Source organism: Gopherus flavomarginatus, chromosome 4 (assembly GCF_025201925.1).
Source record: "Gopherus flavomarginatus isolate rGopFla2 chromosome 4, rGopFla2.mat.asm, whole genome shotgun sequence".
Classification (NCBI taxonomy): domain Eukaryota; kingdom Metazoa; phylum Chordata; order Testudines; family Testudinidae; genus Gopherus; species Gopherus flavomarginatus.
Window position 1 is genome coordinate 148092813 of NC_066620.1, and position 20099 is coordinate 148112911.

The 20099-nt window shown below is 42.5% G+C and overlaps 1 protein-coding gene across 3 annotated transcripts in view; it reads right to left on the reverse strand.

Annotated features, from left to right (window-relative positions):
• ANKRD6 (ankyrin repeat domain 6) overlaps window positions 1-13869 on the reverse strand; it is a 176670-nt gene extending 162801 nt beyond the window's left edge. For all 3 annotated transcript variants that reach the window (XM_050949266.1, XM_050949267.1, XM_050949258.1), the window contains exon 1: window positions 13688-13869. The gene's annotated coding sequence lies outside the window, so the exon portion shown is untranslated. The remainder of the gene's footprint in view (window positions 1-13687) is intronic.
• Window positions 13870-20099: the final 6230 nt, after the last annotated feature.

Genomic DNA, 20099 nt, shown 5'->3' on the forward strand with positions numbered 1-20099 from the left:
GTTCATTACAATATTTTTGCTTCATCAAGATGTACTAGAATGATTACATTATATAGATAACATTTGCTGATTCTGAAACTATGCCCTAATGAGCCCAGAATCGAGGTTCCACAGTATATGCAATGCACTTATTTCAGAAGACAATCTTGATGCATGGGTGAATAACCTTGCTAACAGAAAAAGTTTTGAAGAATTATATCTACTAAAGGCCTTAAGTTGCATTGATCTGCCCCACATTGTGTTCGCTCTTGTATCTTTCAAATGGAATTAGTGAAGCTTAAATCATTTGCAACAGTCTCTTCAAACTCTGTACCTTTCAAATGCCTTGGATGCCAGGCATTATGGGAGGTTCCTAACCACACACAAGACACTTTGTGATATTACTGACCTGTCTTTTGACCTCTCAACAAACATTTTAAATATCCTTAGCACAACTATAAGGGAACAATGTATCATTAAACTGTTAAAAGAACCTGACTCTGTTTCTGCATTGCAGTGAACAATTAAAGGTCTTAGGAGGCTTACTTTGGAAAAACCTAGTTTCAGTTTAAAAAACAACAACAAATAATCAGCTTTAAATGTAAACTGCAAAGCCTAAATGAAAACTCAAGCACAGATTTTTGTGCTAAATAATTACACTTTGTACTTACATGGCACTCCAAAGATCTCAAAGTTCTTTATACAAGTTGGTATTATTATCCTCAACAGATGAAAAAATTGGAGAGAGATTAAGTGACGCCTTGTGACTGGTCACAAAGAAAGTCTGGAGTACAGCCTGGAGTACAAATCAAATCTCGGCTGCCAGTTCCATGTTCTAACCACTGCCCCCTAGCACTCAGCAGGACACAGAGGGCATTCAACATTTTTAACTTTAATTCCTAAAATATTATTTCTCCTCCATACTAATTCTCTAGTATAGCCTGATTTGCTACATGGAGGTCTTAGTACCAGAAGATTTTGAAGTGATGACAATTAAGTTTTAACTTTTAAAACTTCTTTTTCTGTAGAACTCCCCCAGTTTAGGGAGCATTAAGTGCATAAGTCAGTGCTGAATTCATTTTTCATCTTGGTTTTGTAGTTCACATTTAAGAGATCACGCTGGGATAAAACATACATGGTCTTAGCCTAGGACCAACAACTATTTTGAAAGCTCTGTTTCTACACAAGCAAAAATCAATTTAACTGAGTTGCCCTCTTGCAAATAGCTCTATGACTCTCTGATGAGAAACTACCATAAATTCCCCCATTCCTTTTATCTTTTTGACACTATTTATTAAACCAATCTTTCCCCCATTAAGAGTGGCCATCTGTGGACCTAGTATCTGCGGTTTTCTAGGACTGCACGTCAGTGAAGCTCACACATAATTTTGCCTAATGGAACTCTGCTTAGTTCAAAAAACAAAAACATAACACCAACACACACTCACACACACACACACAAAATACTCTCATGTTAAGCATTCAGAACCTTCAGACACAGGCACCTGAATACATTTCAAAATGATTACTTGTGATATACAACATATTCAAAAGCTCCCTCCAAAAAAATAGGTTATGGATAAAAAGCCATCAGCACAAATCTAAAATTCATTTATATTGGATCACTCCATATAAACTTATGATTACTTGACCACATACATGCATGTCAGACTTACTACAAGAGATGGCTGTTGATATAAAAATCATAAAATTCAGAGATGGAAAAAAACGATTAAATCTAGTCTATTCTTCTGATAATGTTGGATATACTCCTCAGACAGACACATAGCAAACTTAAGAGCTTTGGATTGGAAATCTGAACTACCCCAAATTTATGACTAGGTGGCAAATTTAATTTGTAATGGGACAGTAAAACCCCAGTATGATGCTGTTTTAATTTTATTTTATTTCACAGAAAAACATAAAAACAGCAAAGAATCCTGTGGCACCTTATAAACTAACAGACGTTTTGGAGCATGAGTTTTTGAGGGTGAATACCCACTTCGTCAGATGCATGCAGATGAAGTGGGTATTCACCCAGGAAAGCTCATGCTCCAAAATGTCTGTTAGTCTATAAGGTGCCACAGGATTCTTTGCTGCTATCACAGATCCAGACTAACACGGCTACCCCTCTGATGATTATAAAAACAAAAAGACTACATTAAAACAAATTTAAGTGTGCCAGAAAATTAATTTTAACACAAATGGCATACATCTTACTTCCTAAGCACACATCCTAAGCAATTATCTGATTATTGTATGTAAAAGCTAGCAGATTCACAATTAAGAGTGAGAAATTGATCATATTTCTTTCAATCTGTGTGTCAGTACTGTATATACTCTTGTCTACCTCCTTAATTCATCCTGGTGCCTTTAGACATTGGAAAAGTGGGAACATTCACTGAATTGTAAATTTTGTTTTCGTTTTTTTTCCCCTTGGTCCATTGTAAATAATGTTACAATCTCTCATAGTGACAGGGCCTAGATACAACTCTGATAGGCACACTATAAATACCTAAGTTAGATACACCTTAAACACCATGTGCTCTGCATGTATCATGTGACAATCCTGCCAGCTGTACAAACAAACAAAAGAAAAGTTAGGTAGATGTTACAAAAGGTCAAATCTTACTTCAAATTACTTATAATGAGTGTTGCATAGGAATTACCTGCAGGTAATGTTACAGAGACCCAAAGAAAATACTCTTGGACTTAACTTCTGTTACTAATGTGAATCTACAAAAGCATGCCATCTGCTATGCTGCAATATGACACCTAATCAGGTAGAATGAAAATCTGCTGTGCTAACAGGAACTCAGCATAAATAAAACATCATCACTAATGGGCAAGTCATTTTAGGAGATAATGGATAAACTTTTTCCTCAGAGACTGAGATTCTTTTCCAAACTGATGTCCCCCAAAAGGAGTAATCTCATGTCTCATAGACTTTAAGGTCAGACGGGACCATTATGATCATCTAGTCTGACCTCCTGCACAATGCAGGCCACAGAATCTCACCCATCCACTTCAATAACAAATCCCTAACCTACATCTGAGTTATTGAAGTCCTCAAATTGTGGTTTGAAGACCTCAAGCTACAGAGAATCCTCCAGCAAATGACCCGTGCCCCATGCTGCAGAGGAAGGCAAAAAACCTCCAGGGTCAGTCCTGGTTTGAGAATATGTCCTAATAGTAACATACACAGGGCCCCATGCTAAGACACACGTGGAAGTGGAAACTCAGCAAATTTATACTCATGAATTTTCCTTCTAATTCTTCCATTGTGGAAGGAGAGGGTTGTGGAAGTGGCAAGAAATTCAGCGCCCAACATGTGCAGTTCTGAGGGATATGCCAAAAGCAAGGGGTATCTGTGTTGGTCCCCGTGCCTCACATTACCACCCAACTCCTCCACCTCCTTTATCAACCCTTGAAGATACCTTGGCTCCAACAGAATCCAAGCTGTCAGGGGCTCCACAGACTGTCATTACCCTGAAACCCCCAACGTTGGGGACTGGGGTCCCCTCCAGAGCTCAGGACGAATCTGTACCAAATTTGCTGATCAAGTCTGCTATAACATGATGCTTTGCCACACACGTGAGAGAAAGAAGAATCTGGAGGAAAATTGCTCTGATATGCAGGCCACATTATCACAGTTCTTGTAAAGTCAGCAACACTGACTGTAAACACTGCATAGAGCAGACAATTTTAAGATATGCAGTTCGTGCTCCAGGACCATTGCACCCTAACGTATCTCCATGTAGTCCATCTCCCAGTCGCACTACACGAGGAAGGAGTGTTACAACTGGTCATGAGCACCTGTGCTGCAGCTAACACATAAATGCCCTGAGATTTCAGCATTCCTTGACCCAGGGGTCCCCAACGCGGTGCCCACGGGTGCCATGGCACCCGCGGGGGCATCTTAATGCGCCCGCGTCCTGGCCCCCAGGAGAGCACCTGCCGAAATGCCGCAGCAGCATTTTGGCGTGGACGCCTCTCAATGACGACGCTTGTCACTGACAAGTGACGTCATCAAGAGGCATCACCTCGAATTTCAGCAATGACACCTCTCTATGACGTCGCTTGTCGACGGCAAGCGACGTCATCGAGAGGCGTCCCCGCCGAAATGCTGCCAAAATTGGGTGGCATTTCGGCGGGTGCTCCACCGTAGCAGTGGTCCTTCGGCTGGCGCCCGCCAGCCAAAAAGGTTGGGGACCATTGCCTTGACCCTTTATCTCTACTATTGAAAGGAACCAGATCGAGAAGAGAGCTCATCTACACTGTAAACATCTAGAATGGTGTTACAACACAGCAGTATTCCAATATGGCTAAAATACAGTTTGGTGATGTGGTATTAAGAAGATTAAATCATATACCTGGACTGTGCCTCGGCTTCGGACCTTTTCAACTGTAACATGATTCAGGAACATTTTGGTTTTGACCTATCAGTCACAGAAGACTGAACTATATTTTACCTGTATTGGTACAGTACTGCTTTATCACCAGTTCCCACCAAAATAGTAGATTTCATAATACATAGATGGGACATTGGGGAGAGGAAGTATGGAGAAAGGGACTTCTAGGTTCTCCTTTACTTTGTTTTGCTTCCAACTGTCTCATTTCTGCTTGGCTGGCTATAGGCCTGATATGGGGAGGATAGCAGGTTAAAAAAAGAAAAGAATAAATAAATAATTCCTTTGTGTTACTCTTGTTTTACATCCCTACATATGTCAGAATCAGTAATCAAATGAGATCTTAGATTTTACTTTTATCCTGTTAACTAATCCAGTTATTGTAATGTATTGTGCACAGTTTACAGGTATGTCTCTATTCAACATTTCCATTAAGAAAGCACATTAAGATTGTTTACCATGCAAAGTTATTTCAGTCAGGCTCTCCTAGGGTGACCAGCTGTCCCAATTTTAGAGGGACAGTGCCAATTTATACGTCTTTTTCTTATATAGGCTTATATATATATATATTACCCCCCACCCTCTGTCCCGATTTTTCACACTTGCTGTCTGGCCACCCTGGGCTCTCCTGATCAGGCCTTGAATAACATTACCATTAAAACCAAAGTACTCTCTCCTGCTGATTAATGAACTTCTGGAACAGGTCAGCTCAGCTAAATTTTTCACCAAGCGCAACCTGTGAGAAGCATACAACCTGGTTCACAGCCAGGAGGTAAGACAATGTTCCACACCCAATACAGCCACTATGAATATCTTTGACCTTTCCATTGCCCTGGCTACATTCCAACACTTTGTGAATGGCATTTTTAAGGACATTCTAGACCAGTTTGTTGTAATCTACTTGGATGATATTCTCAGCTTCTCCAAGAACCCAACACTGGACAACCACACATCCAATAGGTACTAGAGTGTCTCAGGGCAAATGGCTTATGTGCAAAACCTGAAAAGTATGAGTTTGACCACACCACCAACTTCCTGGGTTATGTCATCTTGCCTGATGAGATTAGTATGGAGCCCCAGAAGGTCTCCATCATCATAAGTTAGTGGCCACATATGAAAAGTTTGGTTTAATTAACTTGACCAGTATCCCTTCCACTGAGTCCCCCTGGGATGCAATCCACTTCTCCAAAGCACCATTCTATGCCTTCACTACAAGAGCATCCTCTCTCTTCCTGCAAACCACTGCCCCACTCACTTTACCCCTTTCAACTTCTGCAACAAATGAGGCAGTGGTCCTACAAGCTTAATTCTGGCACATCTTTACCTTTGAGTGCTTCACTTTGCAACCTTAATATTCTCTTAATGTAGTTGTTTTGGATGCAATAACTAGACAGACTGGAGGGGACAAGAAAAGAAAAGGAGGAAGCTAGAAAAGAGTTTGTTACAGTAATCAAGTGAGAGATTATGCCCCTAAGAGCTCCCCAGTGTCAACTGGCAGAGGGTCCACTATACAGTAACTTGGATGCACTCGCTATCCCACGTTGTCATAGTATGTATCTAAAGGGTGTCATGTAAGGTACCATATGTAAAGTGGTGACATGCTAGTCCCAAAAAATCATTGTGTGATATATGTATGGATTATGTATAAAGAATTAGGTATGTGTACTGGAAATATGTTCTTAAAATACACCTTGGAGGCAGTGCATAAATGCAGTCATCCCTAGACAAAGGAATGTGGATTTACCTGTCTGACTGGCTTGAGGACAAGTTGAGGACAATTGAAGTACAATTACATATAAGGTAAACAAAACAATCAAGCTAAGAAGCAACAGAGGAAACAATTTAGTGAGCATAGCAGGTGTCCAAGTCTGCACTCTTGGGAAGTCTTCCTGGCTCTTGAGACAAGATAATGGATGTGGGAAAATATGAAGGGGAGGAAAAGGACATTCCTAGTTATCCATCACACAGGTGACAAAGGGAACAGCCCCCTCTGAGTATAGGAAGGATGGCCCCATCAGCCTGAAGGGCAGGAACTGCTGATAACTTGCTGTAAGTGACAAATGGCTTTAGATTATAAAACTATAAACTTGTTATAATTAAGTTTTAGGCACTAGAAAGCATTTTTGCATATAAACAAACCTGTCTCTTTTCCTCTTTTAGTATCACTTAAATCCCTGTTCTTTGTTAATAAAAACTTATTCTTAGTTTTACTATAAAGCATCTCAGTGTTATATTGACCAAGTGTGAGCTTCAGTTAACGGACAGGCTGGTGTGTGCTGTGTCTTCCTCGAGGCAGGCACTTAATTTCTGTGAGTGTCCCATGACTGACTGGACACTAGAGAGAAAGCTACACCTCTGAGGAACTCAGGAACTGGGGTTCACTGATTACCTTGCCTTGCAGGTAACAAACATGGGCAGACTCTTGAAGAAGTTATGAGTGAGGCAAAGAGGAAGGGAGCTGGCACAGAGTCTAATCTCCAGTAAAACTCACATTTGCTAAAGCAGAGGGGTAACAGTGGCTTAGAGTTTTGAATGTCCAATGCAGATCATCACAGAGAACAGCAAGATGAGAATAGTTTTATTATGAGGAACAGCAAAAAAAAAAATAATAATAATAAAAAAAAGTCCCAAATTTCAAATGGTTTCAAGCATTAATCTCTAACTTCAAATGTTTATGAACTAAATCCACCATGTTGCAATTCAGCAACCATCAAAAAAGATGGTAACAACACCACTTTCACAATTCACAAAACCCGGATGGTTGAAGTAACTTGTGCAAGGGCAATACTAAGTCAGTGACAGAGTTGGGAACAGAATTTGTCTCTGAGTATCACCATAATTAGAACCAGTTTGAAGAACTATAAAAACACTTTCAGGAAAAATAACATTTTCTAAGCAGAGGTTCATTAGTTTAAGACAAAAAGTTAATCTGTATTTGTATTCTTTTTATCCAACTGTGCTGGGCACCAATAATTAGAGAATATCAATTTTATATGGATAACATTTTTTTTAAATTATATTACACAAAATTATGAAGCTAGAGCCAAAATTCCTGGTCATGCGTATTTTCACTGCATAGTACCTAAAGTTCCAGTTAATAAATGCATTACATATGAACTTGAATAAAAGTTCTAAGTAATTCTTTAATTACTGCAAAATTGATAGCAACTGGCTCATATAAGGAATAATACGGATTTCAACAGGCAGAAAGTAAAGTACTTCTTTTCATAATAACATCAAGATAGCTTGGCCTAATCCCAATAAAATATCCAGATTTAATTCCTCCAGAAAATGTCAAAGTCATTAGTTGCTTTAACAAGTTTTATTTTTAACTTAACTTGGTGGCTGAAAAAGTATTAATTTTAGGGAGGCAAACCAAACTTCAACTAAGTATTTTGCTACAATGTGCAAACCATCTTAGATGTCAAGGGCTTTCACTATTATTCATTTCTGTCTCAGCCACTCCTTAATTTATTAAGCCTTTAAACACTAAAGAAGTGAAAACAAAGACTTCAGTGTTTTGTTCTGTATCAACTCCGAATAGATTCTGAAGATTAAGAACATTTTGAAGAATTAAACAGATTTGAGCAATAAATGCAGTTGTTTCAGAATTTCTCCTCTATCTCATGTCATGACTCATCCTTGGCTTTAAGTTTTAGCTTGAGTTTCACTGGAGCCAAACACAAGAGAGGCACAAAACTAATTTTAAAACCATGTGAATTCCAGCAAATTCTGGCATGCAATGTAAATTAGCTTCACATACAACTTATGCATGTCAGTCCTGTTTTATTTATTTCACCTTGGCACTAAAGCAGTAGAAGTGTTCAGTAGCTAACCCCAGGCAGCTGAGTATGATATACATTTTTTGTAATTATTCAAATAGTTCTACACACAGCTTACACAGTATATCTTGTATGAACAAATCCACACTATTTAGGACTTGGTTGTAAAATGTCTTCAAATAACTCTTGGAGCCAGAGAACATGTATACTTTTACCTCCTTTAAGGAGAGTTGGCTCACACCAGCTTCCTCCCAGCTGATGCCAGTGACATGTTTGATATATTGAACTTGTGTTATTTAGAAAAAATAAAACTGAAGCCCTGAAGAAAGAGGGACTTGAATCCTGTGGAGAATGTTCTTTGGTGCACATAGTGCACAGTTAGTTCGCCAGCATACACCTACTTTGCTACTACCCACTCTCTTCCAGCTGCAATTATATTTCTTCTCTTCAGGGCTGGATGATTTTGGACAAGCCACACATATGCCTTCTCCTTCCCCTTCCGCAAATATAGAGAACTAAAATTACTTATTTCCATTTTTATTTGCCCAGAGAAATTACAACTCATTTATCCTTACAAAGGAAATATCACTAGGCTCATTCCACAAGTGAAATAAGGCATCTCATTTGTGGTTTTAAATAAAGTATTGCCTCTGATTAGATGTTAATCTGATATACCTCTAAGGAAAGATATAGCTATAGGCTCTCTGGAAGTTCATCTGAAGTCCTCACTGTTGATGGAAAAATAAGGAATTGAAGATTTGAATAGAACAGAAATAAATAAAAGTTTAGCACTCACTTATTTTGCATTCAAGTATTTCAAAGTTGTTCAATTAAGTGTCACAAAATCCTTACAAAGTCGAGAAACATTATTGTTTCTGTTTTACTGAATTAGGCTATGTCCACACACCAACCTATACCAGCAACACTTACGTCACTCAGGGTGTGAATATTCCACCCCCAAGCAACATAAAAGTTACATCAACGTAAGTGCTCATGTTATAGTGCTGTCAGCGGGAGAGCTTCTCTGCCTAACATCGCTACTGCCACTCATTTAGGTGGTTTTATGTCGTCAATGAGAGAGCTCTCTCCCATTGGCATAGAGCAGCTACACAAGTGATCTTAGAGCAGCACAGCTGCACTGGTACAGGTGTGCCACTGTAAATTCGCTAGTGTAGACGTGGCCTAACTTTGAATTAGGCATAGTAGGTTCAGACCTTCAGTGTTGCCTGTGTATAGTCTGAAGGATCTAAGGCATTATCATGTACAGAGAAGTATCTAGTAAAGTTTTGTTTGTTTTTAGAACGACCATAATTAGTCTTATGCAGTGTTGTTGTAGCAGTGTCAGTGCCAGGTTTTTAGGCAAGATGGGTGAGATAATGTATTCTATTGGACCAACTTCTGTTGGTGAGAGACAAGCTTACACATAGATCTTCTTCAGGTCTGGGAAATGTAGTGTCACAGCTAAACAGAAGATGGAATAGATTGTTTAGCATACGTAGTTTACCTTGAATGGTCCTTCGAAACATGCTCAGGGCCCTTCATTTTCAGTTTTTATTTTATTTTTCCAAGGATTTATCAGAGTTTATTACCTCAAAAACAGGTGAAAATCAGTGCAAAATATTAATATTTTATGGGTAAATATTGGGGTTTATTTCGGTGGACAGGAAGAAAGGAGAAAAGAGTACTCAGGACAGGAAGAAAGGGGAAAAGATTAATGCTTTTAACTCCGTTCAGTGTGGTTTGCTGCAGAACTAAAACAGAACTCAAAACATAATGCTACCTCTGACTTTAAGAAAACAATCTCTCTCTCTAATCCCCAAATAAAACTTTTCATTTGACTAACAGTTTGCTGTTGTAGACTTAGAACTATTAACCTATAAATATTTATATTTAATTGGGACATCATTTGCAACGCATACACTCAACTTCATCCTTTTTTCCTGTTTTTTTTTTAAATCTTTCAAATACTTCTTGTGTTCTGAAATGTATTCTGATACTGCTTTTCATTTTCTTCTCATTTTAGTGTGTCAAATCTTTAAATCATTATCTGCTAACAGCTTGAAATCTGTATGTGGTGGGCATAAGATTCATCAATATGTTCAGATGCACACGCACTTCAGAGCTAGTGTGCATGCCTGTTAGTTTAGGGTGAGTATCTTCTAGACTAACACATAGTGTGATGGGGCAAAGCCAGATGGCTACAGTAAAGTAATGAGGAAGAGGTATGTTAGCCCCAGGCTAAACAAATCCCTGGTACCATGGTAACCAAATGGAAGTTGCTCCAGGTTAATCAAGACACTTGGGGCCAATTAAGATCTTTCTAGAAGGCAGTGGAGATAGCTACATTGATTGGGACACCTGAAGCCAATCAAGGGCTGGCTGGAACTAGTTAAAAGCCTCCCAGTTAGTCAGTGAGAGAGAGGAGCTGAGAGGGTGTGCTGCTGGAGGATTGAGGAGTACAAGCATTATCAGACACCAGGAGGAAGATCCTGTGGTGAGGATAAAGAAGGTGTTTGGAGGAGGCCATGGGGAAGTAGCCCAGGGAGTTGTAGCTGTCATGCAGCTGTTACAGGAGGCACTATAGACAGCTGTGATCCACAGGGCCCTGGGCTGGAACCTGGAGTAGAAAGTGCGCCCAGGTTCCTCCCAACTCCTGATCAGACACAGGAGGAACTGACCCAGACTGTGGGTTCCACCAGAAAGGAAGATCACTGAGGTGAGCAAATCCTCCAATAAGTGCAGGACCCACCAAGGTAGAGGAGGAACTTTGTCACAGTAGCTTTACTTCAACAGACAGCTTTGCATATACACACAGACAAATGTATCATCATAATACATATCTCATGCAATGTATTGTATTTTCCTAATAAAACAAGTTATTTTTATATATATTTGAATACTAGAAAAGTAGGCTAAAGTTCAGAAAAAAAATGAACAACTTGTTTTGGGAAATAACATGGGCAGAGTCTTCAAGTTGTGAGTGAGGCAAAGAGGAAGGAAGCTGGCACAGAGTCTAAACTCCAGTAAAACTCATTTGCTAAAGCAGAGTGGTAACAGTGGCTTACAGTTCTGGGTGTCCAGTGCAGATCATCACAGAGAACAGCAAGATTAAGAACAGCAAAAAAAAAAAGTTTTGAATCCCAAATTTCAAATGGTTTAAAGCATTAATCTCAGACTTCAGTGAGAAACAGCAGAGCTGGAATTAATTTGTAAACTTGACACCATCAAATTAGGCCTGAATAAAGACTGGGAGTGACTGGGTCACTACAAAACATAGTTTTCCCTTTGTTGATACTCACACCTTCCTGTCAACTGTTGGGAATGGGCCACATCCACCCTGATTGAATTGGCCTTGTCAGCGCTTCTCCCCTCCCCCCCAATAAGACAACTTCCATCTTTTCATGTGCTGTATATTTATAACTGCCCACTGTATTTTTCACTCCATGCATCTGTTGAATTGGGTTATAGCCCACAAAAGCTTATGCCCAAATAAATTTATTAGTCTCTAAGGTGCCACAAGCAATGTATAGTAAGTAAATGGCACTCCACCCAGATGCAACCTTCTTAGGATCAGGGCCTAAAACAGACCACCCTCGTGTATGTGTTAAGTCTGCTCTTCTGTGGAATATATCACAGCCATTGGCACATTCTTCTCTCTTTGAAGATGAATTACAGTAAATCAGTTTAAGGGGCTTCTGCCTATTAAAGACCAATATATACATTTATCAACATCTGAATAGCTCTACAGGTAACTGGAGTGAAACACACTGATCTTCCTTTCTACAAGATACTTATTGAAAATTGCTTCTTATCTGCCCCCCCCATCACTTTCCTTCAGAAGGAAGCAAATTCAGCACCAACCTACATGCACTTGTCAAGTGTTGTCTGTGAATGATTATAAGCCATTTTATATAAATCTAAATAATCCATTCACAAATAACTTGAAATACAGATACTCTTTAAGACAGAACTCAGCCAATGCTTCCTGCTCTGATGTCTGCACTAAATCACAGTATGCTAAATGTTTACTATGTTAGTGTTTGCAATAAATGAATGCTGCAAGACAATGGCACTCCAGATCATCCATTGATGGAAACCACATATATCCAGTTATAGCTGAACATATTGTAATCACAAGGTGTTAAACCCATGGGAGCAGTTACTACATGTAATAAACAAATGGAAACATTTGTCAGTTTTTATTAGATGTCAAGAAAAGGATAGATGACTTTGGGCCAGATTTCCATTTCTGGATAGAAGCCACTATAAAAGCTTGAAATACTGACATTAAAGCTACTTAAGTCCTGGTCCTGCAACCAGACCCTCTATCTCTGTGGAGCTGCAATGACTTCATGAGGACTTTGCACAGGCATCATGGTCACTCACCTTCAGAGATCCAGTTGCAGGATCAGAATTCAGTAAGGAAATGCATCCAAATTATGTTACTATTTAAACATTGCAGATAGTAAAGCCTCACTCTGTCATATCCCTGACATAATATTATAAAACTGTTTAAGTTAAGCATCAACTGGCTCCAACTTACTTATAACATTCAGTAGGAAAACCTCCCTCACAGTTCATATCAACCTTTGATTTTGTTCCATGCCTCCAGGCAGCGTAAATCGCATCCCAAACCAAACACCGCTATGACTCATAGACTCTAGGACTGGAAGGGACCTTGTGAGGTCATCGAGTCCAGTCCTCTGCCCTCATGGCAGGACCAAATACTGTCTAGGCAAATACTGACTGAGGCAAATAAGGGCTTTCATAATGAGTGGGGCTGATAAAACATGGTAACAAATACTACATCTAGAGCACAGAGTATTTATCAGAGACACCGTGCCAGAGAAATCACCCAACTATCTTCCTGCGGGGCTGGATGCGTGTCCAGCTACCGTGAAGAGACACCTTTCTGTCCTGACTGCCTGTTTACAAGGAGCACCTCCCATCGCTGCTGTCTCAGAGGAAGGAGCGCGCAGCCAGCTAGGGCCCCATCCTGCAGTCCTCCTAACTCAAATCCAACTCCTACTAGAGGCGAGCCACTGCGAGCGGGGCTCGAGTCCCCACTGCGGAACTTCGCCCCCGGGGGAGTCGAGACCGGGTTCTCCCCACGACACGGAAACTAACTCCCGCCTTCCCCAAGGAAAGGACGCGGCTTGGCCGCTCTCCCGGGGAGGGGACGGAGCCAGTCTAGCGGCCCCTCGCTCTCCAGGTCGTGCTGAGGGAAAAGCAGCCCTGGAGGGAGGGGCCGAGCCGCTGCTGCATTAACGCCCAGCGCCCCACGCCCTCCGCTTGTTTACAAGCGAGGACCAAGTCCCGTGCAAGGCGCTCGGGCAGGGCGGATCAGGCTGCAGTCCAGCTCCGTTAGCAGAGGGGTAATGCAGACACCTGCCGAGCTAGCAGGGCCACCACACGCCGCTCTCTCAGCCCAGCCCTGCTGGGGAAAGGCCCCCCCGCAGGGAGAGTCACGCTTAGCTAGTAAAGGGGGGGGGGGCGCACACAAAAAAACATTCCTACCTTCTCCTCTGGCTCCCGGGAGCGGGCGGCGCCCTAGCCCCGCCTGCGAGTCCAGTGCGGGCAGGCTGTGCACGGGGGATTTCCTGCTTTCTCCCCTCCCCACGCCCTCCTCGGGGACCTCTCCGCTTGCTCCTCGCAGCTCCCTCGGGACGGCGTGAAGTTCCTGCGAGCTCTTGCTCAGATTCCCTCCGCAGGTAACTGGCCCCCCCTCCTCCCGTTGCTTTCTGCAGCAGCGACACCCAGCGGCCGTTGTGAGCAAGGGCAAAGGCCGCCGCCTAGGGTGGGTTGGAGCGAGGTGGCTCTCATAGACTTGAGGGGGGAAGGGAGGGGACCCACTGACCACAACCTTGGCGGGGGGGATGACATTTCAACAGGGAAAAAAAATGTTAAGAAACCCTCCAACCCAGACAGACTTATAATAGACAATCTGCAGCTACGTCTACACTGGCACCCATGAACACAGTTACCAGACCACTTACGTGCTCAGGCATGCTCCCCATACACACACGTTGTGCTGGTGTACTGGAGTGCATTAGTCACTCCTGACTGTGTCTGGGGATTAGCTCTGCCAGACCAACACCGCTTTCTGCAATTGCACTCAGTCACTCTTTCTGGGACTCCACTGCTCCCTCTTCATGGCTTCACTGTAGTTTCTCCTTTTGGGGGTGGGGGCAATGCTTTCTCCATCTCTCAGGAACAATGTTTCAGGCAGTCTTCTCATTCACTGCCCCTTAAGGGTGCCACTTCTCCAGAGGCTGGCAAGGGAACCCAGTCCAGGGACCTTACAACAAGCAGTCAAGGTCTGCAGAAATCCTGAACCTTACTAGCGTACCCCTAGACTGCTTCCCACCTTGCCCTTTCTTTCCCCCTGAGAACAATTGCTGCAGCCTTGCACTGCGCTGTTCACTGCTACTGGGCTTTAACAGGCCCCTCCTATTCCTGTCCAGCTGAACCTTGTCCCTAATTCGTAGAATATCAGGGATGGAAGGGACCTCAGGAGGTCATCTCGTCCAACCTCCTGCTCAAAGCAGAACCAATCCCCAGATAGATTTTTCCCCCAGAACCCTAAATGGCCCCCTCAAAGATTGAACTCACAATGCTGGATTTGGCAGGCCAATTCTCAAACTACTGCTATCCCTTGGTTAGTCCCCCACTCTCTGGCTCCTCCCCTCAGGTGCAGTATAGCTGGTTAATTGACCCACCTGTCCACCTTAACCCTTTAGGCTTGTGTGGGGTGGACACCCCATCACAGCTGGACACAGGCATGATGCTGTATACACACATATACCTTCATCCACACTGGACTGTTGTTACACAATGTTAGCGCTACCATTTCAGGAGTGATATGCCAGGTTTTATGCCTCACAGGGAGACACTTAGGAACTAGTTTGTTGTGCATTGTTAGTACTGTCCCCCACCTTCACAATTAGTCAATGGTAGTTCCTGATCACATCGCCCTTCACTGTTATTCCCTGCCAAACTGGGTGGAAGACATGGAGCAATGGGATGATGATGTGGTTCTGCTCCTGCTCCTTATCATAGGACAAATGGTTATGCAATGGAGTAGGTAATCAGTGAGATGCTGGATAGAATTTGGACAGATTGTTATGACATGTTGAAGATGGCTGACCTGGAGGGTCAATGACAATTCATTCAGCTCATATGGTTCAGCTGTAGTAAATGCTGGTTTTGTCACAATCTGCTCTTGGATGAATCGTCTCTTTGGATATGATGAGCAACAAACGTGATGTCATGGCAGGAGTCTATTAAGAGCACCAGACCAGGGGGATGAGGTGGACGAGGCTTTCTTCCGGCAACTAGCAGAAGTTACTAGGTCACAGGCCCTGGTTCTCATGGGAGACTTTAATCACCCTGATATCTGCTGGGAGAGCAATACAGCGGTGCACAGACAATCCAGGAAGTTTTTGGAAAGTGTAGGGGACAATTTCCTGGTGCAAGTGCTAGAGGAACCAACTAGGGGCAGAGCTTTTCTAGACCTGCTGCTCATAAATGGGGAAGAATTAGTAGGGGAAGCAAAAGTGGATGGAAACCTGGGAGGCAGTGACCATGAGATGGTTGAGTTCAGGATCCTGACACAAGGAAGAAAGGAGAGCAGCAGAATACAGACCCTGGACTTCAGAAAAGCAGACTTTGATTCCCTCAGGGAACTGATGGGCAGGATCCCCTGGAAGAATAACATGAGGGGGAAAGGAGTCCAGGAGAGCAAGCTGTATTTTAAAGAATCCTTATTGAGGTTGTAGGAAAAAAAAATCCCCATGTGTAGAAAGAATAGTAAATATGGCAGGCGACCAGCTAGGCTTAACAGTGAAGTCCTTGCTGATCTTAAACGCAAAATAGAAGCTTACAAGAAGTGGAAGCTTGGACAAATGACCAAGGAGGAGTATAAAAATATTGCTCAGGCATGCAGGAGTGAAATCAGGAAGGCCAAATCACACTTGGAGTTGCAGCTAGCAAGAGCTGTTAAGAGTAACAAGACGGATTTCTTCAGGTATGTTAGCAACAAGAAGAAAGTCAAGGAAAGTGTGGGCCCCTTACTGAATGAGGGAGGCAACCTAGTGACAGAGGACATGGAAAAAGCCAACGTACTCAATGCTTTTTTTGCCTCTGTCTTCACAGACAAGGTCAGCTCCCAGACTGCTGCACTGGGCAGCACAGTATGGGGAGGAGTTGACCAGCCCTCTGTGGAGAAAGAAGTGGTTTGGGACTATTTAGAAAAACGACAAGCACAAGTCCATGGGACCGGATGCACTGCATCCGAGGGTGCTAAAGGAGTTGGCAGATGTGATTGCAGAGCCATTGGCCATTATCTTTGAAAACTGATGACGATCGGGGGAGGTCCTGAATGACATCTGTAGTATGAAAAATCTTGGAAAACTTTTTAAAGGAGAAAGTAGTTAAGGACATTGAGGTCAATGGTAACTGGGACAAAATACAACATGGTTTTACAAAAGGTAGATCGTGCCAAACCAACCTGATCTCCTTCTTTGAGAAGGTGACAGATTTTTTAGACAAAGGAAACGCAGTGGATCTAATTTACCTCAGTTTCAGTAAGGCATTTGATATGGTTCCACATGGGGAATTATTAGTTAAATTGGAAAAGATGAGGATCAATATGAAAATTGAAAGGTGGGTGAGGAACTGGTTAAAGGGGAGACTACAACGGGTCGTACTGAAAGGTGAACTGTCAGGCTGGAAGGAGGTTACTAGTGGTGTTCCTCAGGGATCAGTTTTGGGGCCAATCTTATTTAATCTTTTTATTACTGACCTTGGCACAAAAAATGGGAATGTCCTAATAAAGTTTGCGGACAACAGAAAACTGGGAGGTATTGCTAACACAGAGAAGGACCAGAATATCATACAGGAAGATCTGGATGACCTTGTAAACTGGAGTAATAGTGATAGGATGAAATTTAATAGTGAAAAGTGCAAGGTCATGCATTTAGGGATTAATAACAAGAATTTTAGTGATAAATTGGGGACACATCAGATGCAAGTATCAGAGGAGGAGAAGGACCACAGTGTATTGATTGATCACAGGATGACTATGAGCTGCCAATGTGATACGGCCATTAAAAAAGCTAATGCGGTTTTAGGATGCATCAAGTGAGGTATTTCTGGCAAAGATAAGGAGGTGTTAGTACCATTATAAAAGGCACTGGTGAGACCTCATCTGGAATACTGTGTGCAGTTCTCGTCTCCCATGTTTAAGAAGGATGAATTCAAACTGGAACAGGTGCAGAGAAAGGCTACTAGGATGATCCAAGGAATGGAAAACCTGTCTTATGAAAGGAGACTCAAAGATCTTGGCTTGTTTAGCCTAACCAAAAGAAGGTTGAGGGGAGATATGATTGCTTATTATAAATATATCAGAGGGATAAATATTAGGGAGGGAGAGGAATTATTTAAGCTTAGTACCAATGTGGACACAAGAACAAACGGATATAAACTGGACACTGGGAAGTTTAGACTTGAAATAAGACAAAGGTTTCTAACCATCAGAGGAATGAAGTTCTGGAACGGCCTTCCAAGGGGAGTAGTGGGGGCAAAAGACATATCTGGCTTCAAGACTAAGCTTAATAAGTTTATGGAGGGGATGGTATGATGGGATAGCCTAATTTTGGCAATTAATTTGGCAATTGATCTTTAATTATCAGCAGGTAAGTATTCCCAGTGGTCTGTGATGGAATAGGATCTGAGTTACTACAGAGAATTCTTTCCTGTGTGCTGGCTCGTGAGTCTTGCCCACATGTTCAGGGTTTAACTGATCACCATTTGGGGTTGGGAAGGAATCTTCCTCCAGGGCAGATTGACAGAGGCCTTCCTCTGCAGCATAGGGCATGGGTCACTTGCTGGAGGATTCTCTGCAGCTTGAGGTCTTCAAACCACAATTTGAGGACTTCAATAACTCAGACATAGGTTAGGGGTTTGTTACAGGAGTGGGTGGATGAGATTCTGTGGCCTGCATTGTGCAGGTGGTCAGACTAGATGATCATAATAGTCCCTTCTGACCTTAGTCTATGACTGGAAAAATGCTAATGTAGTGCCCATCTTTAAAAAAGGGAAGAAGGAGGATCCAGGGAACTACAAGCCAATCAGCCTCACCTCAGTCCCTGGAAAAATCATGGAGCAGGTCCTCAAGGAATCAATTCTGAAGCACTTAGAGGAGAGGAAAGTGATCAGGAACAGTCAGCATGGATTCACCAAGGGCAAGTCATGCCTGACTAACCTAATTGCCTTATATGAGGAGATAACTGGGTCTGTGGATGAGGGGAAAGCAGTGGATGTGTTATTCCTTGACTTTAGCAAAGCTTTTGCTTCAGTCTCCCACAGTATTCCTGCCAGCAAATTAAAGAAGTATGGGCTGGATGAATGGACTATAGGATGGATAGAAAGCTGTCTAGATCATCGGGCTCAAGGGGTAGTGATCAATGGCTCTATGTCTAGTTGGCAGCCAGTATCAAGCAGAGTGCCCCAAGGGTCAGTCATGAGGCCAGTTTTATTCAATATCTTCATTAATGATCTGGAGGATGGCGTGGACTGCACTTTCAGCAAGTTTGCAGATGACACTAAACTGGGAGGAGTGGTAAATATGCTGGAGGGTAGGGATAGGATACAGAGGGACCTAGACAAATTAGAGGATTGGGCCAAAAGAAACCTGATGAGGTTCAACAAGGACAAGTGCAGAGTCCTGCACTTAGGATGGAAGAATCCCATGCACTGTTACAGACTAGGGACTGAATGGCTAGGAAGCAGTTCTGCAGAAAAGGACCTAGGGGTTACAGTGGACAAGAAGCTGGATATGAGTCCACAGTGTGCCCTTGTTGCCAAGAAGGCTAACAGCATTTTGGGCTGTATAAGTAGGGGCATTGCCAGCAGATCAAGGGACGTGATCGTTCCTCTCTATTCAATATTGGTGAGGCCTCATCTGGAGTAGTGTGTCCAGTTTTGGGCCCCACAGTACAAGAAGGATGTGAAAAAATTGGAAAGAGTCCAGCGGAGGGCAACAAAAATGATTAGGGGGCTGGAGAATATGACTTATGAGGAGAGGCTGAGAGAACTGGGATTATTTAGTCTGCAGAAGAGAAGAATGGGGGGGGGGATTTGATAGCTGCTTTCAGCTACCTGAAAGGGAGTTCTAAAGAGGATGGATCTAGACTGTTCTCAGTGCTACCAGATAACACAACAAAGAGTAATGGTCTCAACTTGCAGTGGGGGAGGTTTAGGCTGGATATTAGGAAAAACCTTTTCACTAGGAGGGTGGTGAAGCACTGGAATGGGTTACCTAGAGAGCTGGTAGAATCTCCTTCCTTGACAAAGCCCTGGATGGGATGATTTAGTTGGGAATTGGTCCTGCTTTGAGCAGGGAGTTGGACTAGATGACCTCCTGAGGTCCCTTCCAACCCTAATATTCTATGACTCTGTGATTCTATGATATAAGAGAACCAGTATGGGGTCATGGGATCACAGAGTTTTGGAAACCTGGGGTGATCAGCAGAGGCTTCAGAACTTCCAAATGAGGAAAGAGATCATCCTGGAGCTGTGTGCGGAGCTTATGCCAAACTCCCAGTGACAGAACGTTTGATTCAGGGAAGACATAACTGTGCAGGAGTGGGTTGCTACTGCCCTTTGGAAGCTGGCAATACCAGACAGGTAAATGTCAATTGCAAACCACTTGGGGATTGGAAAATCCACGGTCAGCACTGTGGTGCAGGTTTGTGAAGTAGTTAGCACTGTGATCTACTTATGGGTGTTGCAATAATCAAAGTTGTAGAAATAATAGCTGGATTTGAGAAGATGAGGTTTCTGAACTTTTCTGGGGCCATCAAATGGCACACACATACCAATACTTTGTTCACAAAAAAGGGCAAGTGAGTATGTGAACCGAAAAGGT